The sequence below is a fragment of the Taudactylus pleione genome, unplaced genomic scaffold (assembly GCF_031769625.1).
Source record: "Taudactylus pleione unplaced genomic scaffold, aTauple2 ptg000066l, whole genome shotgun sequence".
NCBI classification, from domain to species: domain Eukaryota; kingdom Metazoa; phylum Chordata; class Amphibia; order Anura; family Myobatrachidae; genus Taudactylus; species Taudactylus pleione.
Window position 1 is genome coordinate 1,202,322 of NW_028284468.1, and position 22,583 is coordinate 1,224,904.

Consider the following 22,583-nt stretch of genomic DNA (forward strand, 5'->3'; position numbering starts at 1 on the left):
GCATCCCGGGGTTACGGTTAGGCACCGGGGAGGGAGTGTTAGGATAAGGGTGCAGGGAGGTGGAGGGTTAGGTACAAGGGGGGGAGGTTAGGGTTAGGTTTAGGCACTAGGGAGGGGGATTTAGGTTTAGGCACCGGGGAGGGTTAGGGTAGGGGTTAGGGTAGGGATAGGGAAAATACTTACGTGCCCTCCTATGGGTGTCAGGATTCTGGCTGACGGGATGTTTACTGAATAGCGGCATCCCTACAGCCGGGATTTCATACGCAACCCATGTCCACCCATTTCATGACCAAAACCTTGTTGAACCCAGCAAAAAAATTATTGAAATTTGTGTAAGGGATACACTTTTTAGTTTAAACAATGTTAACTTTTATTTATATATAATTCAATTGTTTTAATATAACATGTTCTGAATAAAAGCTGGAGCATGAATAAGAAGTGAATTAAAAGCTATAGCATGAATAAAAAGCTAACTTTTGTGAGAGTTAAAAAAAGTTCCCTCTGCTAGAACCTCCCAGTTCCTTCCTGAGCTGGCTGAAATGTCACACACTGCATCCACCTGACTGACTGCTCATTACCTTCTGCATCTACCTGTCACTCCTGCTAGCCCCATGGTTTTCTGTGCTTCTCCTTTCTATCCACTGATTACAGAAAGAGATTGTCATGTTGGTAGGGGCAGAGTCTGATCTTCTCACAAGATAACCGCTGGCTCCTGGAGCAAACAAATAAAGCTTAGGCTAATAATATAACTGGAGCTGAAGGCACCACAGGTATGTCCAACTTTTAGGGGAAATACATCTCTCTAGAATGTAAGATGTAGTGACTTGGTGGTTGTCTGGTGAGTCTATTTGTGTTCATGCTTTTATTATTATTAATATTATTATATTTACTAACAAGCTAATGTTACACATAATGTTTCCAATCAGTAACTGCTGCCAGTTCAGTATATTACATGATAATATAAAGAACAAAGGGAAACTTTCACATGTAAACTTGCAATAATAATTCAATGGCACTAGCTGTAATCCACAGTTATGTATAATTATCAGTAAAAAAATATATATCTATATATGTATATTTATATTTGTATGTGTGTGTGTGTATGTATATATATATATATATATATATATACACTGATTGAAAAGTAATGAGTCTGGTGTTTTTATTCAGAATCAGAGGACTCCACAGGATCTGAACATTTTTCTTTTTCAAAGTAGCGTCCTTCACATTCATTACATTTTTTGCAGTGTTTCAACAAAGATTCTAAGACGTGCAGTAGACAGTTTTGTGACATCGCTTTTAGTGTTGCAGCTGGGGCATTTTTTAACTTCGTCTGTTGAGAACTTCTTTCCGTGCAGTTTTTCAGGGTTGGGAATGTCCAGAAATCACAGGGCGTCAAGTCCGGGCTATATGGAGGGTGTTCCAGTGCTGCCACATTAATTTCAGTCCGTGCTGCCAATGTAACAGCAGCAACATGTGATCGGGCATTGTCTTGGAGCAAAACCCATGGTTTCTTCAGCAAATGCGTTCTTTTCTTCCTCATGGCTCCACGCAAATGGGTATACAGGATGTTTGCATAGTAGTCATAAATGAATTGTCTGTCCACGGTGAGCCCAGAGCTGTAGGATCATACCAAGCGCATCAGAGACAAGCAGAAGCATGACTTTACATGCCAAAGGAATCACACAGAATTTTTTGGGCATAGGCAAAATAGCGTATTTCCATACACTGGACTGTTGTTTGGATTCCGTATCATAATAACGAATTCACGATTCGTCACACGTCACAATCGATGTCAGAAAATCGGGTATCCTCTCCGGCATTCAAACGATGTTCTTGCACCATTCAAGTTGTCGTTGCTTCTGCTCCTCTGTGAGATTTCTGGGTTCCCACCTGGCACACGCGCGATGCATTTTCAGTTCCTTTGTCACAATATGCTGAACCCGTTTGAATGAGATGTCAAATGAAGCCGAAAGATCACGTAAAGTTAACCTTCTGTCATTTTGCAACATCTCAACAGCATTAGCAATGTTGACATCTGTAACCGCGGTGGATGGTCTACCAGAGCTTGCTTCGTCAGTCACTCGCGTATTACCCTCTTTGAAGTGCTTCCACCACCGAAATACTGCAGCCCGGCTAATTGTTTCTCCACCGTATGCTTGTCATAACATTTCATGAGCTTCATTTCCTTTTTCCAAGTCTAAAATTAAATTGAATCACAAATCTCTGACGTAATCTCACAGACGCGTCTTCCTCATCTGCTATGACGAAACATACGAAGATCATCTACTCGCCGCGACCAAACAAAGAAGACTACGGCAGTCCAACTGCAGGTTCAGACATATTAATGTACGAGCTTCACAATAACCAGCATAGCATTGCCACGTCTACCTATGGGACAGAAAAACAGAGGTAGTCTCATTACTTTGCAATCAGCCCTCGTATATATGTATATACTATATATAGGTACGTGGGTGGCGGCACTCGTAGCAGCTTGTAGATAATGAAAGATTAGCCTCTTTGTATGAATCAACGTTTCATGAATTGACTTCATTTCGTCATATCCTGACAAGCCGCTGCGAGTGCCGCCACCCACGTACCTGAGCATAGTTCCCCGAAGTTGCCAGGGTTATGGAGGGCACCGGCGCACTTTCACCATGGACTTTGTGAGTGCCAGCAACCCCGCTATTTTTATATAATATATATATATATATATATTCTCAAGGTGTATTTAATGTTTATGGTGCTAGTATCTGATGCGGTCAGAAGGGCAAGGAGGTATGATTCCACACTGGTTCAGAGAAAGTAAATGTAGGATACTGTATGTAGCCTGACTGACTATAACAGAAATAAGATTACTAATAGCATGCATAATTTGTGTTAATTTTGTTGAGGCTACAACTACAGTAGTACCCGAATGAGTCTGTTACCCACAGGTTTTCACTACGCAGTACCTATCAAAAGAATGAACAGACAGACCCCTAAACCAGGGACTTTATATAGCCTCCATAGAGGCGGCACTCTGACAGCGAATAAGGACCACACCGGACCCCTGTATTAATTTCAACGTTTCAGAACTCTTTACTCCTTTACTTCTTTCTTCAGGATAAATGATGAAAGAACCTAAGTAAAAAGTTCTGAGATGTTCAACTTTGAGGGGAAATACATCTCTCTAGAACACAGGTTCTCAAACTCGGTCCTCAGGACCCCAAACAGTGCATGTTTTTCAGGTCTCCTCACAGAATCAAAAGTGAAATAATTAGCTCAACCTGTGGATCTTTTAAAATGTGTCAGTTAGTAATGAATACACCTGTACACCTGCTGGGTGACCTGGAAAACGTGAAGTGTGTGGGGTCCTGAGGACCGAGTTTGAGAACCTCTGCTGTAGAATGTTAAGATGTAGTGATTTGGTGGTTGTCTTGTGAATCTATTTGTGTTTCTGATTTTATTATTATTCTTTTTAATATCAAGCTAATATTACACATAATGTTACCAATCAGTAATGGGTGTAGTAGGTATTAGGTTCAAATCCCAACAGTGGCCGCCCGGCAAGGGTGAAAATCCTGATCGTCCCTAAGGTAAGTATCGCTAACCTAATTCCCCCCCTAACCCTCCCTTAGGGGTGCCTAACCCTAACCTCCCCCCCAAGTGCCTAACCCTAATCCCCCCTCTAAGTGCCTAAACCTAACCCCCCCTTCCCCGCCGCCTGAACCTAAGTCCCCCGGGGGGTGCCTAACCCTAACCTCCCCCCAGGGGTGCCTAACCCTAACCCTCCCTTCCCCTAGCCTAAATCTAACCTCCCTGAGGGTGCCTAACCCTAAGTCCCTCCCGGGAGCCCTAAACCTAACCCCCCCCCGGTGGCTGTCCACGCCCGGCGCCCGGCATCACTTCGATCGGGATGCCGGGCGTCGGTCTTCCGGCATCTGGTTAATGACGGGCGTCTAGATTTAGACGCCTGTCATTAGTACCACGCCGGGATTAGAACGTCTGGAAGCCGGCGGTCGGGATTTAGACCGCTGGCTTCCAAACTACATCCCTCAGTAACTGCTGCTGCCAGTTCAGTATATTACATGATAATATGTAGAACAAATGGAAACTTTTCAAATGGAAACTTGAAATAATAATTCAATGGCACTTGTTATAATCCACAGTTATAGATATATATTTCTGATAATTATACATATCTGTATATTTATATCTATGTCTGTCTATCTATCTATATACACACACACGAGGGCTGATTGAAAAATAATGAGACTGATGTTTTTATTCAGAATCGGATGACCCAACAGGAACTGAACATTTTTCTCTTTCAAAGTAGCGTCCTTCACATTAAACACACTGAATGTGAACGTCATAACACAGGGGTCCGGTGTGGTCCTTATTCGCTGTCAGAGCGTTGCCTCTATGTAGTCTATATAGGTAACATCCCAATATAGGAGGTGTCAAAGAGGGTATGTGTACGTATATATATATATAGTGAAGGTGTTATGTCTGTCTTTATACTCTTTTGTAACCTAAACCTTTGGGGGTAAAGGACCCCTTATAATTACAGCTCAATGTTTCTGAGGACAAGGCTGTACACTATCTGTGGCAGGCTCCCGAGCTAGATTAGTAACTCACTGATCCAGCGCACTTTTATAGTAAGCCTGTAATGCCAGCTGGTGGCAGTGCAGCCCAGGGTATGTCACAGCACAGGCTGCTCTTCTGTATCTCTACTCTCCTCGCCTCTCTCCTAACTCATAGTTGCCCACACGGCTCGTCTTCTCACATTGGCAGGGATGTCAATGCTCCCTGACATTGCATTCCACTCTGGGGCATAAATTTACAAAAAGTCAATTTTGGCAAAACCGATAAAGTCAGATTTCGCTGTCATTTAGAATTGTAAAAACTGACTATTTATCATCCATCAGGTTTTAGCTTCAGTTAAAACCCGACGTTGATGTTAGTCATTTTTTTCAGCTCTAAATGCCGTCGGTTTTGATCTTTCATTTTAAAACCACTGGCAAATAGAATTTCAAAACTGATGGCAAAGCTCTGGGAACAGTATGATCTGTGCAGGCTTCATCAGCTTAAAAAGTGTGCGGTCCCCCCTCCAAATCAATAACCAGCCACTGATCTCTCAGTCTCAGTCTGGGAGGAGGCTGCCAGGTGCTATCGCGGCCCCGCCCCCGCTTTATAATGCCCATATTTCCGGGCTTGTAAAGCTTAGGGCGGGGCTACGATGAGGCGATTTAGTGCAGCGGGGGGGGGGGGGGGGGAGCAGCAGCAGCAATTCCGGGAGACTTGCCTACTCTTACGGGGGGCCGGGAGTGGCACGCGATTTTCAGGAGGCTCCCGGCAGTCCCAGGAGAGTAGGGTAAGTATGCATATAACTTAATTAAGGGCTGACAGCAACAGCTGATGGTATAGGCTCAATTCTTTCTGATAAATGCAGGCGGTGAAAATGCTTTTTATGCACAGACTGACACTATGCACTCTGCACTATGCCACAAAGTGATCATGTTGTACACACTGCACTGGACTGCATACTGACCCTGCACACAATACATTATATCACAGACTGACCCTGCAAACACTTTGCAACATCACAGACTGACCCTTTGTACACTTCACTTCACAACACTACAGAATAATTAACCCTGTGCACACTACACCACAGACTGACACCTACCTATTTAATAAGTATTGTGGTAGTACATGTGCCACTGTAAATGCTTTATCCTTAAAAGGTTTTCAGATATTTTCTTCCATTTATCTGTTTTCTAAAATATGCGAGCCAACTCGCTGACTCACACAGATGCATGTCTACATAGGGCCAGTACTGCGTACTTGATCCAGGGTAAAATTTGTCCAGCTAGTGCCTGGTGAGCAGTATGCACATCTGGCGAGTGGGCACAAGAGCCCTTCATGTGTACAGAACAGAGACTGTGCTCTTGTGACCCACTGTCCCTAGGGGAAAACACCAGATTAGTCTGACACATGCTCTTGCTCATGTAACAAGAAGGGCGTGCTATAGCAGATATTTTGTAACTTTAACAATTTAATTATCATGAAACATAGTGTCAAGAACAATAGTTGTGAGAAGTGAGAACACTATGGGCCAAATGTAACAGGGTGAGAGTTTAGAAAATATGAGAGAAAACTCTATCAATGTAGTTGTGATAGATTACTGCTAAACTATCAAATTTTCTAATCTCTCACCCTATTACATTTGGCCCTATGAAAGGTACCGTATCTGAAACATTTGCCATGTGGTAGCTTTATTTAGTCATTTTTCAAGTATTTTTTCTGCTATCGTGTCTATCATGGAAGTGTAACGATTGCCATTCTAATTAGGCTTGCCATATCATCCCTTTAATTCGGGACACTTGCATTACACAGGTTTTGTTGCTGACTAAAACCAGGTGAAATAGAGACTCGAAGTCAGCCAGCCACAGAGCCTATGTAATTCATATGTGTCCCAAATTAAAGGGATGATTTGGCAAGCCTAATTATAACCATACTGAAGACTTACCAACAGAATCACCTATAGCCAGGAAGTGTGGGCATTGCTGCTTTCTTTGATTGAGTCTGCTAGTCATAGATTCTTCCAAATTTCTGTTATTCGAAAAAGCTTTCTGTCTAGCAATAGTAAAAAGTTTACTTGTAGGTTGCTCTGTGGATTTTTAACCTTTACAGTTCTGATGGCCTCTTGTCATGTTTAACCATGGTATAATTTACAGTATGTAAGGTTTCCTTATATGATATACATAATTTAATATAAGGAAACCTTTTTAGTGAATGTTTTAGCTCTTGCATTCCCTCTGAGTGGGATGTATTTACAATGGTTGGGTACAGAATCCTGACGGTCGCAATGTCGACGGTCAGTATACCGACAGCGGCATCCCAATAGTCAAAATCCTGAAACAAAAGGGAAAAGGAAGGAATAATAGGGAGGGTGGGAATACGGTTTATCAACATAAAAAAGATGATAAATGTATAGCATGTCAACATAACAAATGTGCTATGCATAGAATACCAAGCAAGTACAATCAATACTGCATCAAGGGGAAGGATCTTCATTTAGACTCGATATGGGCGATTCAGATAGTAGAAACTTGTGCACCTTGCAGTGGCGTAACTAGGGTATTTGGAACCCAAGGCAAATTTTAAAATGGAGCCCCCCCCTATGCGGTGAAAAATGGACGTGGTCACAAGGGGCGTGGTGACTGAAAAATGGGGCATGTCAACATGACACACACCTTTCTCGTCACTGGGAACATTTCTTTCCATTTGCACCTTAATTCAGTGCCCCTTATACAGTCCCCCTTATGCAGTGCCCCTAGTAGTGGTCCCCCTTATGCAGGCCCCCAGTAGTACCCATTATATAGTACCCCCAGAATACAATGCCCCCAGTAGTGGTCCCTCTTATGCAGGCCCCCAGTAGTGCCCCTTATACAGTACCCCCAGTAGTGGTCCCCCTTATGCAGCCCCCGATTAGTTCACCTTATACAGGTACCCAATAGTGATCCCCCATATGCAGTGCCCCTTACACAGTACCCCCTGTAGTAGTCCCCCTTATGCAGCCCACCATTAGTTCCCTTATACAATGCCCCCAGTAGTGATCCTCCATATGCAGCTCCCCAGTAGTGCCCCTTATACAGTGCCCCCAGTAGTGGTTCCCCTTATACAGTGCCCCCAGTAGTGATCCCTCATATGCAGGCCCCCAGTAGTGATCCCCCATATGCAGTGCCCTTTATGCAGTGCCCCCAGGAGTGATCCCCCCTTATGCAGGCCCCCAGTAGTGTCCCTTATACAGTGCCCCTTATACAGTGCCCCCAGTAGTTGTCCCCCTTATGCAGGCCCCCAGTAGTTATCCCCCCTATGCAGTGCCCCCTGTAGGGGTTCTTCCTTTTCAGTGCCACCTGTAGTGGTCCCCCCTGTGCAGTGCCCCCAGTAGTAAGCCCCTTTTATAGTGTCCCAGTAGGAGTCCCCCTTGATGCAGTGCCCCCAGTAGTAGTCCCCCCAGTAGTGGTCCCCTCCCAATGCAGTACCCCCAGTAGTAGTCCCCACTATACAGTGCCCTTTATATAGTGCCCCCAGTAGGAGTCCCCCTTGAGGCAGTGCCTCCTGTAGTAGTCCCCAGTAGTGGTCCCCAATGATGCAGTGACACCAGTAGTGGTCCCCCCAATGCAGTGCCCCCAATAGTATCCCCCCAGTAGTGCCCCCCCGAAGCAGTGCCCCCAGCAGTAGTCCCCTCCTTAGTAATAGTCCCCCCCCTCCCCCGATGCAGTGCACCAGTATAAGTGCCCCCACCGACAAATACACACTGAAATCAAACAATAAATAAAACAAAAATACTTACCTGAATACACGCTCCGGCTCCCGCCGCCGTCCACATGTCAGTCCTCCCCGGCTGCTGCGCTCTGCATTATGGGAGAGACGTCATGACGTCTCTCCCCTTAACTACTGCAGGAGCCGGAAGGGAACCGGCGCTTGCAGTGGGCGCTGCAGCAGTCAATGAGAGTCTATCTGACTCTCATTGGCTGCTGTTTAACACACACATCGCCGCCAGTGCTGGCAGAGATGTGTGTGCAGCAGCAGCAGCCAATGAGAGTCTGTCTGACTCTCATTGGCTGCTGATTAACACACACATCTCCGCCAGCGCTGGCGGTGATGTGTGTGTTATGCACAGCATGAGCCCGCCTGCCACCCTCCTCCTGGTGCTATTGGGCAAGCGCTCAGGGGGAGGGAAGGGGCTCGGCTGTGCAGCACAGGACCGGCGCTGGGAAGCCTAGCGCCGGTCCTGTGTAAATGTGTAGTGCTGACCGCACTCACTGCGGCCGGCACTACACTGGCTAACTAGGATGGGCCAGTACCATGGCCAGTGGCACCCCCCATGCGCCACTGGTCCCACGGTGCCCAGGGCACGTGCCCCACTCACCCTGCCCTAGTTACACCACTGGCACCTTGTGCGCCTTCTCCTTCTGTGACATACCATTACTGTACCTCGTATTGAGAGAGGAGGCCTGGGTCAAGTAGGGCACAGAAGTCGTTTCTATCTCGTAGTGGATATTAACATTTTCCAAACACTTTCAACAGAAAAGGGAGGTGAGGCTGCGTCCAATTCTGGCCTAGAGACATGCATATATGCATATAACATATATATGGCTTACCACATATCTTTTACATTTGTATCCTGTAACGGTACAACTATCTCAAAGTGCCGAATCAGGAGCGGGGGTCTAAAACTTTATTTATCAGAGAAAATACCTCTTGCCAAAAGGTTCTAAGTGTAAGGCATTTCCAGATAATCTGTAAAATGTGGCCAACCTCTTCACAATTTCACCAACAATATTTCGATTGTTGCAACCAAATAGTATGTAAATGATCTGGAGTAAGATACAATCTCTATAACAATTATAGGTGCATTCATGAATGGTTCAAACATTTATATAGTAGGAAGAAGTGTATATGAACTCCCGCTGAGCATCCGAGATAGGGTGACCCAAATCATGCTCCCACTGAACCTGGGTAGAGGGCTTAACACACTGCATCTGTTGCAGTCGAAGCTTGAACCAATATGAAATAGCACTCCAACCTCTACTAGACGTAAGGTGTGAGACCAAGTCTGTAGGGAGTCTACCCGCTGACCCAAAAGGCTTAGTAACACTCCTAAACCAATGAAAGATCTGGTAATACTCAAATAGCGCTGTAGGTGGGAATGAATAACGGTCCTTCAAGCAAGAGAATGTAAGTAGTAGGCTCCCTTCCATTAGGTCACCGAAAAGTTGTAACTCCGCAAGAGGTCTAAACGGACACATGTAATTTGGGAATCAATTAAGAAAGGGCTTGGAATTAAAGGTTAACAGAAGGGAGGGGTACAAATTTTAAGTGCATAACAACATATCTCAAACCTTCTATGAGGCTTTGGTAGATGAGAGGGTCGTGGAGCTGGCAGGCTGGAGAGATTTAGGTGTCCATAGAAGGTCAACCAGAGGATATGCTGTACATCGTACCTTTTCTAAAAGTGCCCAACTTTTAACTTTGGGAGAAGATTGTCCAGTCCCGGAGCTGAGCCAGAAGTCAAGCCTCTTAATACCCATCCAGCTCAGGAAGTGCTAAACCACCTCATTGTTTGACCAAAATCATTCTAGAGTAATCTATTTTTGGAACGTGAAGCTTCCACATATAAGTGGATATAATAGTCTATTTATCCATATAGACTTTAAGAAGAATAGGAGGAATTAAGCAAATTAAAGAGATAAGTTTAGGAAGCAGTGAAATGTTAATTGCGCTAATTGGCCTAACCAAGATATATCATAAGATAACCAAAACTTGGTGAAGGAGGATAATTGTGCAATCAACGGAGGGAGGTTAACATTAAACACGGAGGAAAGGGTTGTAGGGATATAAACACCCAAATAATGAATAGAAGTAGATTGCCAAATATATTAAACTGAGAAAGTAGTGTGGCTTGAAAAGACTCAAGGAAATTTGTAGGCAATGCATCTGACTTAGAAGTGTTCAATTTGTAGTAGGAGGATTCAATCTAACTATCCAATATTTTGTGAAGGCATGGCAATGAGGTCAAAGGTACAAAGATAAATAAAAGTACATCGTCTGCAAAGAGACAAAGTTTATGGATTGTGGGCTTTATACACTACCATATGCAACTGCAAATATGCACGTAATCCGCTGATTGATTCGCACTGCGCATACGCATCACAGTGAGTGTGCGTGAACCGGCCGCTGCAATCATTTGTATATCACCGCTATTAGCAACTGCGTTTCATTTGTATTAGCAGAATAGCGATCCTTGCTGAATCAGGCCATGTGTCCTCAACACGCAATCCAGGTAAATGATCAGTGGCGTGGATCATAGCAGCCAATGGTTCAATTGCCAGATCAAACAAGAGAGGAGACAATGGACAACCCTGCCGGGTGCCATTAGAGATAGGAAATGCATCAGACAGAAAACCATTACCTTAGCCGAGGGAGCACTATACAGAGCTAACACAGAGGTAAGGTTTTGATCTCGAAAATTTAAAAAGCACAGCTCGCATGTATAGTCAATTAATCCATATCAGCATCAAGAGAAAATAATACATAACCAATCTTAGATGATGAAAGAGAATCAATTAAATTAAATTCTGGGTGTTATCAGAGGCGTATCTGTCTGACATGAATCCCACCTGAATAGTGTGGATTAATAAAGGTAGAAATGGGCTAAGCCTATTGCCAATCATCTTCGCATACATTTTTCTATCCTCATTTAAAAGTGCAATGGGGTGAAAGTTTTTACAATATGTTGGATCTTTCCCTGGCTTACAGTCAGGATCTCAATTTACACTATAACATAGTACCTGCCTTATTTCCAACAGAATAAAACTTCTGGCGCATTCTATTAAGGGAAATCCAGGTATGGGCCATCAACAATTTCTGTAATTGGCTTCTAATAGAAGGCAGTTCCTGACGCAGGGCTTTCGAAGGATGTCGTTTATTACGGTTTTTGACTTCTTGAAACTTAGGCTCTGATTCAGAGCCGGACGCTCTGACCAGAGCGCTCGCTCTGAATCAGGGCCCACCTCCATAATTATGGAGCGTCCTCCTCGACGCTCGTATAGCTGTGGGTCACCACCCACAGCATATACGAGCGTGCAGGATGATGGTCGCGATGGTCTTGACCATCGCGACCATCGCCACTGCGAGCCGAAGCCTGCGGTTGAGTTTCTCAACCGCAAGGCCCGGAGTGATTTTGGCTCTATCAGAGCCAAAATCACTCCCACTGACATCACTAGTGATGTCAGTGGGGCCGGCTTCTGACGGTAGGCGTTCCCTTGGGAACGCCCCCGTCTGGGAGGCACGCCCCCAGCACGCCCACCAAAGGGGGCATGCTGTCAATCAACATCGACAGCACGCCCCCTTTGATCAGACACAACGAGCGAAGGAAAGTCCTTCGCTCGTCACGTCTCGCGCATGCGCACGACGGAGCTCCCTCCGTCATGCGCATGCGCAGTGCAGACCATCGACCCACTTGCGAGCGGGCAGCCGCTCGCGAGTGGGTCTGAATCAGGCCCTTAGGCTGGGTACACACGTAAAGATTTTCTGTCCAACCATCCAACTAGTTGATTGGTTGGAATGAAAATCTGGTAACATATGGGAGTAAATGATGATCAGCAATTTTCTCCTAAATGCCAGAAAACAGATGAAAATGGCCGTCAGAGAAGTTTGTTAAATGTTTGATGATCTAAACATTTTGTTCAAACAACAGTTTTTGTCCATTTTCCAGCATTTGGGAGCAAATTGCTGATTGTCATTTGCTTTCATACCTTACCAGATTTTCATTCCAACCAATCAACTAGTTGGATGGTTGGACAGAAAATATTTAGGTGTGCATGTACCTTTAGTTTCCAATTCTAATTGAGATTGAGCAGCCTGTATTTGAAGTCCGTTTCAATGGCCATAACCCGGGCCACTGCCTTAAGAGCGCAGCACAATTTAAAGACACTGGTGTCTGCTGGAGAATTGGGACCTCATTCAGAGTCGGTCGTTGCGGCCGCACGGTCGTAAGGTAAAAGGGGCCAGATATGCAAATGATGCACTCGCAAGTTGCGTCGTTAAGATGGGATCGTTAGCTGGACGAGCAAGGGGAAGATGCGGCCGTAAGACTAAAAAAACACCCCCTTCTCATTCGCATTACACATCATCTCCGGGCATATAAGGATTAATCGAGACCATCGGAAACCATCGGAGCTGGTCGTAGAGCTTAAGGTTGACCATACCCTCTCCTAAGCACTACGATCATATCAGTGTAAAAACCTCCCATGTCACGTGTGCTATGACACTACTTTGTTAATTATGCATTCCCAAAAAACGCCGTTTGCATAGTCAGGCACGCCTGCGTTCGGATCTCCACTCCCCCGTTCACAAGCACCTTCCCCTGTTACCACCCACAAACGCCTCATCCTGTCACTCAAACTAGCGACCTGGCCAAGTTCAAGGAGAAAGATATTTCCGATCGTAACAGCTAGTTTGCGCACACGCATTGCGAATTTTACGCATGCGCAGTTTAGCGAACATCGGTGGCGTACGACCGTGCGGCCGCAACGACCGACTCTGAATGAGGTCCTTGGTATCTAGATACATAGACAATCAGTCAAATCCTGTTTAGCCCCAACATCCTGTAGTAGATGAGGGCATAACTTCCAAGGTCGAGGAGGTATCCTAGATGAAGGAATGTCCCAGTACCACAGGCATAGTCTGACCATGTAATAGGTAAAATAGAGATTGACCTGGAGTGTTGCAGAGTCCATTTATCTGACAGATATAAATCTATATGGGAATAATTATGAACCATGGAAAAATAGGTATAATCTCTACCTAAGGGATTCTGCGACCTCCAGACGTCATAGAGGTCAAATTCTGCCAGCAAATTGTGAAATGCTAGTGAAGGTCCAGCTTAGGTGGTACAGTAGGGGCTGGGGGCTGGTGGAACCTGTCTAAATTTGGGTCTAATACCAGGTTAAGGTTCCCTACAACCATAGTGTGCCCTTTTCAGAACTTCGGAATCACTAAGGGGGTCATTCAGACCCACTCGCGAGCGGCAGTACGCTCGCAAGTGTGTCGATGTTCCCCACTGCGCATGCGCATGACGGATGGAGCTCCGTCGTGCGCATGCGCGAGACTCAGGGAGCGAAGGACTTTCCTTCGCTCGGAGTGTCTCACCAAAGGGGGCGTGCTGTCGATGGTGACTGACAGCACGCCCCCTTTGGTGGGCTTTCCCGGGGGCGTGCCTGCCAGACGGAGGCGTTCCTATGGGAACGCCTACCGTCTGAAGCCGGCCCCACTGACATCACTAGTGATGTCAGTGGGAGTGATTTTGGCTCTGATAGAGCCAAAATCACTCCAGGGCTTGCGGTTGAGAAACCCGACCACAGGGTTTCACTCGCAAGTCCGATGGTTGCGATGGTCAAGACCATCGCGACCATCATCCTGCACGCTCGTATATGCTGTGGGTGGTCACCCACAGCTATACGAGCGTCCAGGAGGACGCTCCATATTAATGGAGGAGGGCCCTGATTCAGAGCGAGCGCTCTGGTCAGAGTGTCCGGCTCTGAATCAGGGCCTAAGCACATTTTCTGGAGAACCTGATTAGAATTGAGGGTAATCCACCTATTCTCTAAGAGTCCGCTTAAAATAAAATATCGTCTGCTTTTGTTTTCCGTTTTAGGCCTGTATTCAATAAGAAGCGAAAACTCAGTTGCCGGACTTTTCACCGTCATCGCTGGTTTTGGGTGCAAAAAAGTATCGCGCTAGTCCCCACTAATCCCCATATTCAATTCCAAATCAGCGAAAATGGGACCCAGCGAGACTGAAATCGGCGAAAAGTTCTGTCAGTATTGGGGAAATCAGCCTGACACACCCCAAAAGATGCACTGACATGGGGGATCGCTCTGGATGAACCCCGAATAGCCCTGCTGAATGTATTTGGCCACTTTAAATGGTCTTAATAAGTTCTATTTTTTGTGTTTTAAAAAGTGGTGAAGAATAGCATTTTGGAGGTTTTTATGGAGAAAATAATTAGTCCCATCAAATTTGGGGTACATGAAAATGGGTACTAGCATATTTTGAAGTTGCTAATGTGACGTTTAAAAAAAAATGAAAAATCCACCTGCCGCAACCACCTGCAATCATAAAAACACCTGGGGCATACTTGGGGACCCCCCTATATCTATTTCAGTAGTTTTTACCCCAACTTTTTTTTTTTTTTTTGCCCCCAAAATGAAAGTACTTTTTTGCGGTGTTCTTAATTATTTTTTTATTTTTTTTGACACAGTTTACCTTTGGGGTGCTGTCCAAAGGGTGCTGGGTGGTTTTCCCATGTTTGCACCCCAAGACCCCAATTCTGCACTTCTTTCTGCCTGCTACTTATAGGCGAAACTTTTTCGCCGGATCCATTGCATTGACTTTCCGCCTAGGTGAAAAGTATTTGGAATTGAGGGCCTGATTCAGACCCGCTCGGAAGCGGGTAGATGGTGGCCCAGTGCGCATGCGCACGACGGAGCCGGCTCCATCATGCGCATGCGCGAGACCCGGATAGCGAAACTGTCGCTCACTCCGGGTCTCGTACCAAAGGGGGCGTGCTGTCGATGTTGAGTGACAGCACGCCCTCTTTGGTGGGCTGGCCGGGGGCGTGGCTGCCCAGACGGAGGCGTTCCCATGGGAACGCCTACAATCTGGGGCCGGCCCCACTGACATCACAAGTGATGTGCACGACCCTACCACAAGGGTCTTGTCGCAAGCCCGATGGTCGCGATGGTCTTGACCATCGCGACCATCATCATAGCCGCTCGCTATAGCTGTGGGTCGTCACCCACAGCTATGCGAGCGGCCAGGAGGCCGTTCTGAAAAACCAGAGGGCCGGCCCTGATTCAGAGTGAGCGCTCTGTCAGAGCGTCCGGCTCTGAATCAGGCCCTGAATACGGGGATAAGTTGAAACCGGCGAAAATGACGTCATCAACGAAAAAGTATCGCCGAAACGGACTTTTTGCTTCTAATTAAATACGGCCCTTAGAGTGCAACACAAAAGGACACTGAGGACATAAAAATAAGCAACGAGGTATCTCTGGTCTCATAAATCCGGCAGAATCAGGGAGGAGAAGTGGGTCTCCTGTTGTGCCACGACATCTGACTTTTGCCTACCAAAGCTAGATAGTGCCAGCCTTCTTTTATTGGGGGAGTTTAACCCTTTAACATTTAATGAAAACACATGCACCATATTTAAATACTTGATAAAAAACATGAATAAAATATTGACATAAAGTAAATACATAATAGCTATAATACATACAGTATATTTAGTGGATACGTACAAGAAAAGGAAAAAAGTGGATACGTACAAGAAAGGAAAAAAGGAAATAGAAAAATTGAGAAAAAAACAAAATTACCTTAGACTTCGGGTCAGAGTGTTTACTGCAGGGGGGAAAAAAATTGCAGTAACAAAAAGGTAAGCGGGGAGTGGCACTGACACCCAAACCCATGTTCAATGCACACTAATGAATCTATATAAAAAGGGAATAACAATGTAAAGGCACCCAAACTGACTTAACTTGCTAAATATGTGATATAGCAAAGAGGAGGAACATACAGATAATTGAGACAATCATACACTGACATAGCAAAAAAACAAACAAACAGTATTAGCAGCATTTTATACTCACAGAACAACTGAAATCACATTCTAAAGAGAATACACATAATCGACCCATATACTCGTATATACAGTCCCGAGTGGCACGAAAAAAAAAAATTTGAAATCAATTAGAAAAGAAAAGAAGTAATAGAAAGTAGCTACATAAATCAGTCGGATTGTATAGTAGCTTCCTTCCGAGCTACGGAAGGCAATTGAACTGGAATGTCCTAATCTGAAAGGAGCCTAACTTTGGTATCCAGCTTGAAGATAGTGTATGTTTTACTGGAAAGCCCCAACAGAGTGCCAAACTAATAGGAGCAAAGGATCTACGTTTAGAGATTGTCGGGGCGGAGAAATCCGGAAATAGCTGAAGGCCACCTAGAATATCGTACTACCAAGCCATCCATGCAGCTTGAAAGATATGTTCTTTAACCAGAAAAAAATGAACCCGAAGCAGAGTATCGTTAAGAGAGAGAGCTTGAGACTGAACGAGACCTGGGGAGACGATATATACGATCTAGCAGAAGGTCTTTATCTTCAACATTTTGGTAAATATTCTTACCCAATCTTAACCAACAACCCAAAACCTAACCCTAATACTCACTGCTAGAATCTGTCGGGATTGTGACCGTCTGGATGATGCTGTCAGTATTGTGACCATCGGCATTCTGACTACAACAGTATGTTTCATTTCTGTTAAGATCCAGCCCCTGATTGTACTGACCTTATCCAGTGGAAGGATCAGATCAGTCTCCCTGGGTCAAAATTCTGCCCAGCGTATACCAACGGGAGGTCCGATCAGGACCCTAACCCCCCAAAAACCTGACCAGTATCCAACTGGACCAAATCGCATTGGTTTCATCCCAATCAGTGCAGGGGTGTCCGAATTCATAACCGGACAAACAAACAGACCCATGAATTTTATATACAAGATAGTGTTTCTCTTGTTAACTTTTTCTAAAGCCATATTCAGAATAACATTGATTTTAGTAGATCTTATTGGAATTTTGCTGAGGCCAAATGTATCTCTGAAGAGGGGGTTATAGTTAATTATCATTTTATTGTTGTAACCACAGTTCCCAGCTGTGATGATTCTATATGCAGATGCAGATCTCATCAGTATCCAGCTGCTGATAAAGTTAAAGGCCATTATGTTGGTTATTTATTATTGTGTGAACATACTGCACCATCAGTTTTTTTTATTAAGATTTTCTGTAAATATCATAAGTTGGAGTTAAATACAAATACAGTATACTCACCACTGAAGGAAAATAACCTATAATGTGTTATAGGTTATATTAACCTTCTATCCCAAACTCGGTCCTCAAGGCACCCTAACAGTCCAGGGTTTAAGGATATCCATGCTTGACCACAGGTGACTTAATTACTACCTCAGTCAATTTGATTTTACCACCTGTGCTCAACCATGGATATCTCTAAAACCTGAAGTGAGGAGCCTTGAGGACCACATTTGGGACCCTCTGCCCTAAGGGAATAAGGTTTTGGTGATTTCCGAGGAGATCTTGTTATACACTTATGTTAAGCTTCATTTGTGTAAGCATGTCACCTGAAGGTACATGGTTTAGGAAACGTTTTCTACCTTTGTTTGTGAAGCAGAATTTTGGTGATCCTCTATACATCAATCCATCATCCTCAGTGTGTGCACATTGGAGTTCTTTATATGTTGATGGTATTACTTACACTATATGTTTTTGTTTTTCTGTTTTTTTACATATGCCATCTGTGAGTTACCCATTGGCTTAGGGGCAAAAGTTGTTCAATCATACTGTGCATTGGTGAATGCGATTAGGAAACACCTGGTACTTCATTTTTGTATATTATTTTTCCAATAATTGGACTTATATGGTGTCTACATAATACATGTTTGGAACAGTCTGAGCACCACTATTGTATACTATTTCCTTATAGTATTGTTGTTTAAGAGCCAGGTGTCTCTTGTTGTACACACATAGGCTGCTGGTTTGAGTTGCGTATTTGTGATACGTCAACCTATTTCTACACATTAATCTTTTAAAATGCCCACATTTACCACCTTGTTCTTAGGGCCTTGGCAATTAAATGAAATGTAAGCTCTATTGAAAGGGATGCCATATACCTACAGCTTCCATGCTCTGGGAAAAAAAGAGCAGAACTGAACACACACTGAGTACAATTCCTGGATTGTGACTGCACTCTGAGTGCCTTACAACTGTGCACTGTACTGTCATTTATCCCTCATTCAACTATTCATATAGTTTCTCCTACATTGTTCTTGCTTTCTTTCAGTATAATAGACAATATGTTATGAGCATAACCATGGATCAAATTAATCTTTCTATGGGTGGAGTATAAATTGCCTGCTTTGTCTATAGTGTGTCTCCTTGAAGAATGCAAAATGCAGTGGACACAGATGTCAATGTCAATTAGTCAGTAATAAACACGGATCCATTGATTGCACAGCTGGCAGGTAAAACAAACTTACCTGCCACCTATCACCTGTTTATATTGGCATCAAATAATATAATATGTTGTTTGACTTCACATAAAAGATGTTCTCAATTCAGTAAACATAAGGATATTTTAACAAAGTGGGGGAGTTATCCCCTTTGTGACAAACTAAATTTAAGATTTTGAGATGTGTCGGCTTAAGTAGATGTAAGTTTTTTTAGTTTACAAAAATAAGTTCAATTTTGGAATCTTAATTTTGATTTTATTAGCAAATTAGAATTATTTTCCCACATAATTGATTCCATACAGTAGTTACAGTGGTGCTTGAAAATTTGTGAACCCTTCAGAAATTTCTATATTTCTGCTGAAATTTGGCCTAAAACTACCTCAGATTTTCACACAAGTCCTAAAAGTAGATAAATAGAACCAAATCAAACAAATGAGACAAAAAAAATTAGATGTGTTCATTTTTTTTGTTGAGGAAAATGATCCAATATTACATATCTGTGAGTGGCAAAAGTATGTGAACCTTTGCTTTCAGTATCTGGTATGACACCCTTGTGCAGCAATAACTGCTTCTAAACATTTCCGGTAATTGTTGATTAGTTCTTACCATTGGCTTGGAGGAATTTTACTCCATTCCCCCATACAAAACAGCTTCAACTCTGTTATGTTGGTAGGTTTCCTCTCATGAACTGCTCGCATCAGGTCCTTCCATAACATTTCCATTGGGTTATGGTCAGGACTTTGACTTGGCCATTCCAAAACTTAAAATTTATTCTTCTTTAACCATTTGGTCGAGTGACTTGAGTGCTTTGGGTCGATGTCTTGCTGCATAACCCATGTTCTCTTGAGATGCAGCTCATGGACAGATGTCCTGACTTTTTCCTTTAGAATAATCTGGTATAATTCAGAATTCATTGTCCCATCAATGATGGCAAGTCATCCTGGGCCAGATACAGCAAAACAGGCCAAAACCATGATACTACCACCACCATGTTTCACAGATAGTATGAAGTTTTTATGCTGGAATGCAGTGTACTCCTTTCTGCAAACATAACACTTCTCATTTAAACCAAAAAGCTCTATTTTGGACTCAACTGTCCAAAAAACATTGTTCCAATAGTTTTCTGGTTTGTCTAGGTGATTTTTAGCAAACTGCAGACAGGCAGCAATGTTCTTTTTGGAGAGCAGGGGCTTTCTCCTTGCGATCCTGCCAGGAACACAATTGTTGTTCAGTGTCCTCCTGATGGTGGACTCATGAAAGTGAGAAAGGCCTTCAGTTGCTTAGAGGTTACCTCGGGTTCCTTTGTGACCTTGCGAACTATTAGATGCCTTGCTCTTGGCGTGAGCTTTTCTCCTCGGGAGGGTAATAATAGTCTGGAATTTCCTCCATTTGTACACAATCTGTCTGACTGTTGATTGGTGGAGTCCAAACTCTTTAGAGATGGTTTAGTAACTGTTTCCAGCCTGATGAGCATCAACAACTCTTTTTCAGAGGTTCTCAGAAATCTCCTTTGTTCGTGGCATGATACACTTTCACAAACACGTATTGTGAATATCAGACTTTGATAGATCCCTGTTCTTTTAAAAAGACAGGTTGTCCACTCACACCTGATTGTCATCCCATAAATACCTGACTCTGATTTCACCTTCAAAATATTAGCCCAAACGTTCACATACTTTTGCCACTCACAGATATGTGATACAGTATTGGATCATTTTCCTAAAATCTAAAAAAATTAGCATGTCTAATTTTTTTGTCTCATTTATTTGATTTAGTTCTTTTCATCTATTTTTAGGATTCGTGTGAAAATTATAGGTAGTTTTTGGCCAAATTTAAGCAGAAATATATAAAAGGGTTCACAAACTTTCAAGCCCCACTGTACTCTGATTTAATTCAAGTGACACGTGAAATTTACCACTAAGGGACATATTCAGTTAGACGCGAAAAGTCCCATACTTTTTGCATGGTGGACTTTTCTCCTACATCGTTGGTTTTCAATGTGGAAAAGTATAGCGCGCGTGCCCGCTTTTCCCCGTATTCAATTAGAAATCGCCTAAAACGGGACCCGGCGAAACTGTAACATGCGAAAAATCCTGTCAGATTTGGGGAAAATCAGCCTGACACCCTCAAAAGATGCACTGACATTGGGGATCACTCTAGATACCCCCGAATAGCCCTGCTGAAGGTATTTGGGGCACTTAAATGCTCTCAATAGCTTCTATTTTGCGTCTTTGCATAAGTGGTGAAGAACAGCATTTAGCTGTGTTTTTGTCTCAAAATAAGTAGTCCCAGCAATGAGCGCGGTCAGTGCTACACATTTACACAGGACCGGCGCTGTGCTGCACACCTGAGCCCGTTCCCTCCCTGAGCGCTTGCCCAATAGCGCCAGGAGGCGGGCTCAGGCTGTGCATAACACACGCATCGCCGGCAGCGCTGGCGGCGATGCGTGTGTTAAACAGCAGCCAATGAGAGTCAGATAGACTCTCATTGACTGCTGCAGCACCCACTGCAAGAGCCGGACTTCCGTCCGGCTCCTGCAGTGGGTAATAGGACAGACGTCATGTGACATCATGACGTCTCTCCCATTATGCTGAGCGCGCCAGCCCGGGAGGACTGGTGACGGCAGCGGCGGGAGCGGTATCGCGGTCCGGAGCAGCAGCGTGGATTCAGGTAAGTATGTTTTTATATATATATTTTTTAAAACCTGTCAGCACTACTGGGGGCACAATGGGGGAGGGGGGTGGCTTCTACTGGGGGGATCTCTACTGGGGTGGGGCACAACGAGGGCTGGTGGCTACTACTGGGGGCACCATTATTGGAAGGACCTCTACTGGGGGGGGGGCTATTACAGGGGGCACTTAATCGGGAGGGGGAACCTCAACTTAGGACCACTAGTTGGGGGGGAACTACTACTGGGGGCATTATAAAAGGGGCCTACTACTAGGGGCACTGCACTGGGGGGACCACAACTGGGGGCAATAACAGGAAGGACCACTACAGGGAACACTGGATAGGGGGGGCTCACTACTGGGGGCCTGCATCAGGGGGACCACTACTGGGGGCACTGCATGGGAGGGGGGGACTACTGCTGGGGGCACTATATAAGGGGATTACTGCTAGGGGCACTGTGGGGACCACTACAGGGGCCCTAGATAGGGGGTGAACACTATTGGGTGCCTGCATAAGGGGGACCACTACTGGGAAAACTGCATGGGGGGACTACTGCTGGGGGCACTATATAAAGGGCACTGCATAGGGGGGGGACTACTACTGGGCAGAGCCGGATTTAGAGCTCATGGGGCCCTAGGCAAGATACCAGTTTTGGGGCCCCCTCCCTCAATCCATAGCACTCCATTTTTATTCCTGATTCATGCCTCTTTTACAGCACCGTGAAGGTCCACTGCGTCCTTGAAACGTCGGCTATGTATGTATAATACACTTGCTTTTTCCTAGCTTTTGCAAAGCTTTTCCGAGATAGGCCCCGTTGATTGCCCCTCTATAGCTTTTATTGCCTGTCCATTAAATATCACACTGCCCTCTGACAGCAATCACTCAGCACACTGTCCTCCATCCCAACTCACTCATGTCCCCCCATACCACACACACTAAGGGCCATGTTCAATTTGAGGCGAAAAGTCCGAGGTCGGACTTTTCACCATCATCGCCGTTTTTTCTGGGATAAAGTATCGGGCGCGTGCCCGCTTTATCCCCGTATTCAACTAGGATCCGGTGAAAAGGTAAGTATCAAAATGTCCTGGGAATTTTCGGGAAATCATCCTGGCACCCCCCTAAAGATGATCTGACATGGGGGATCACTATGGGTACCCCCGATTTGGCCTGCTGAAGGTAGTCTGGGTTTTTTAATAGCCGCGGCAGGTGCATAAATGCGCCTGTGAAGAAGTGATGAAGAATAGCACTTGGAAGTAGCTTTTGTTTTTGACAAAAAAAACC

General features: G+C 44.6%; 1 protein-coding gene across 2 annotated transcripts in view; it reads left to right on the forward strand.

The window, feature by feature from the left end:
* Positions 1-620: 620 nt before the first annotated feature.
* Positions 621-22,583, forward strand: part of LOC148534369 (beta-galactoside alpha-2,6-sialyltransferase 1-like) — an 82,949-nt gene continuing 60,986 nt past the window's right edge. For both annotated transcript variants that reach the window (XR_015877641.1, XM_088466807.1), the window contains exon 1: positions 621-770. The gene's annotated coding sequence lies outside the window, so the exon portion shown is untranslated. The remainder of the gene's footprint in view (positions 771-22,583) is intronic.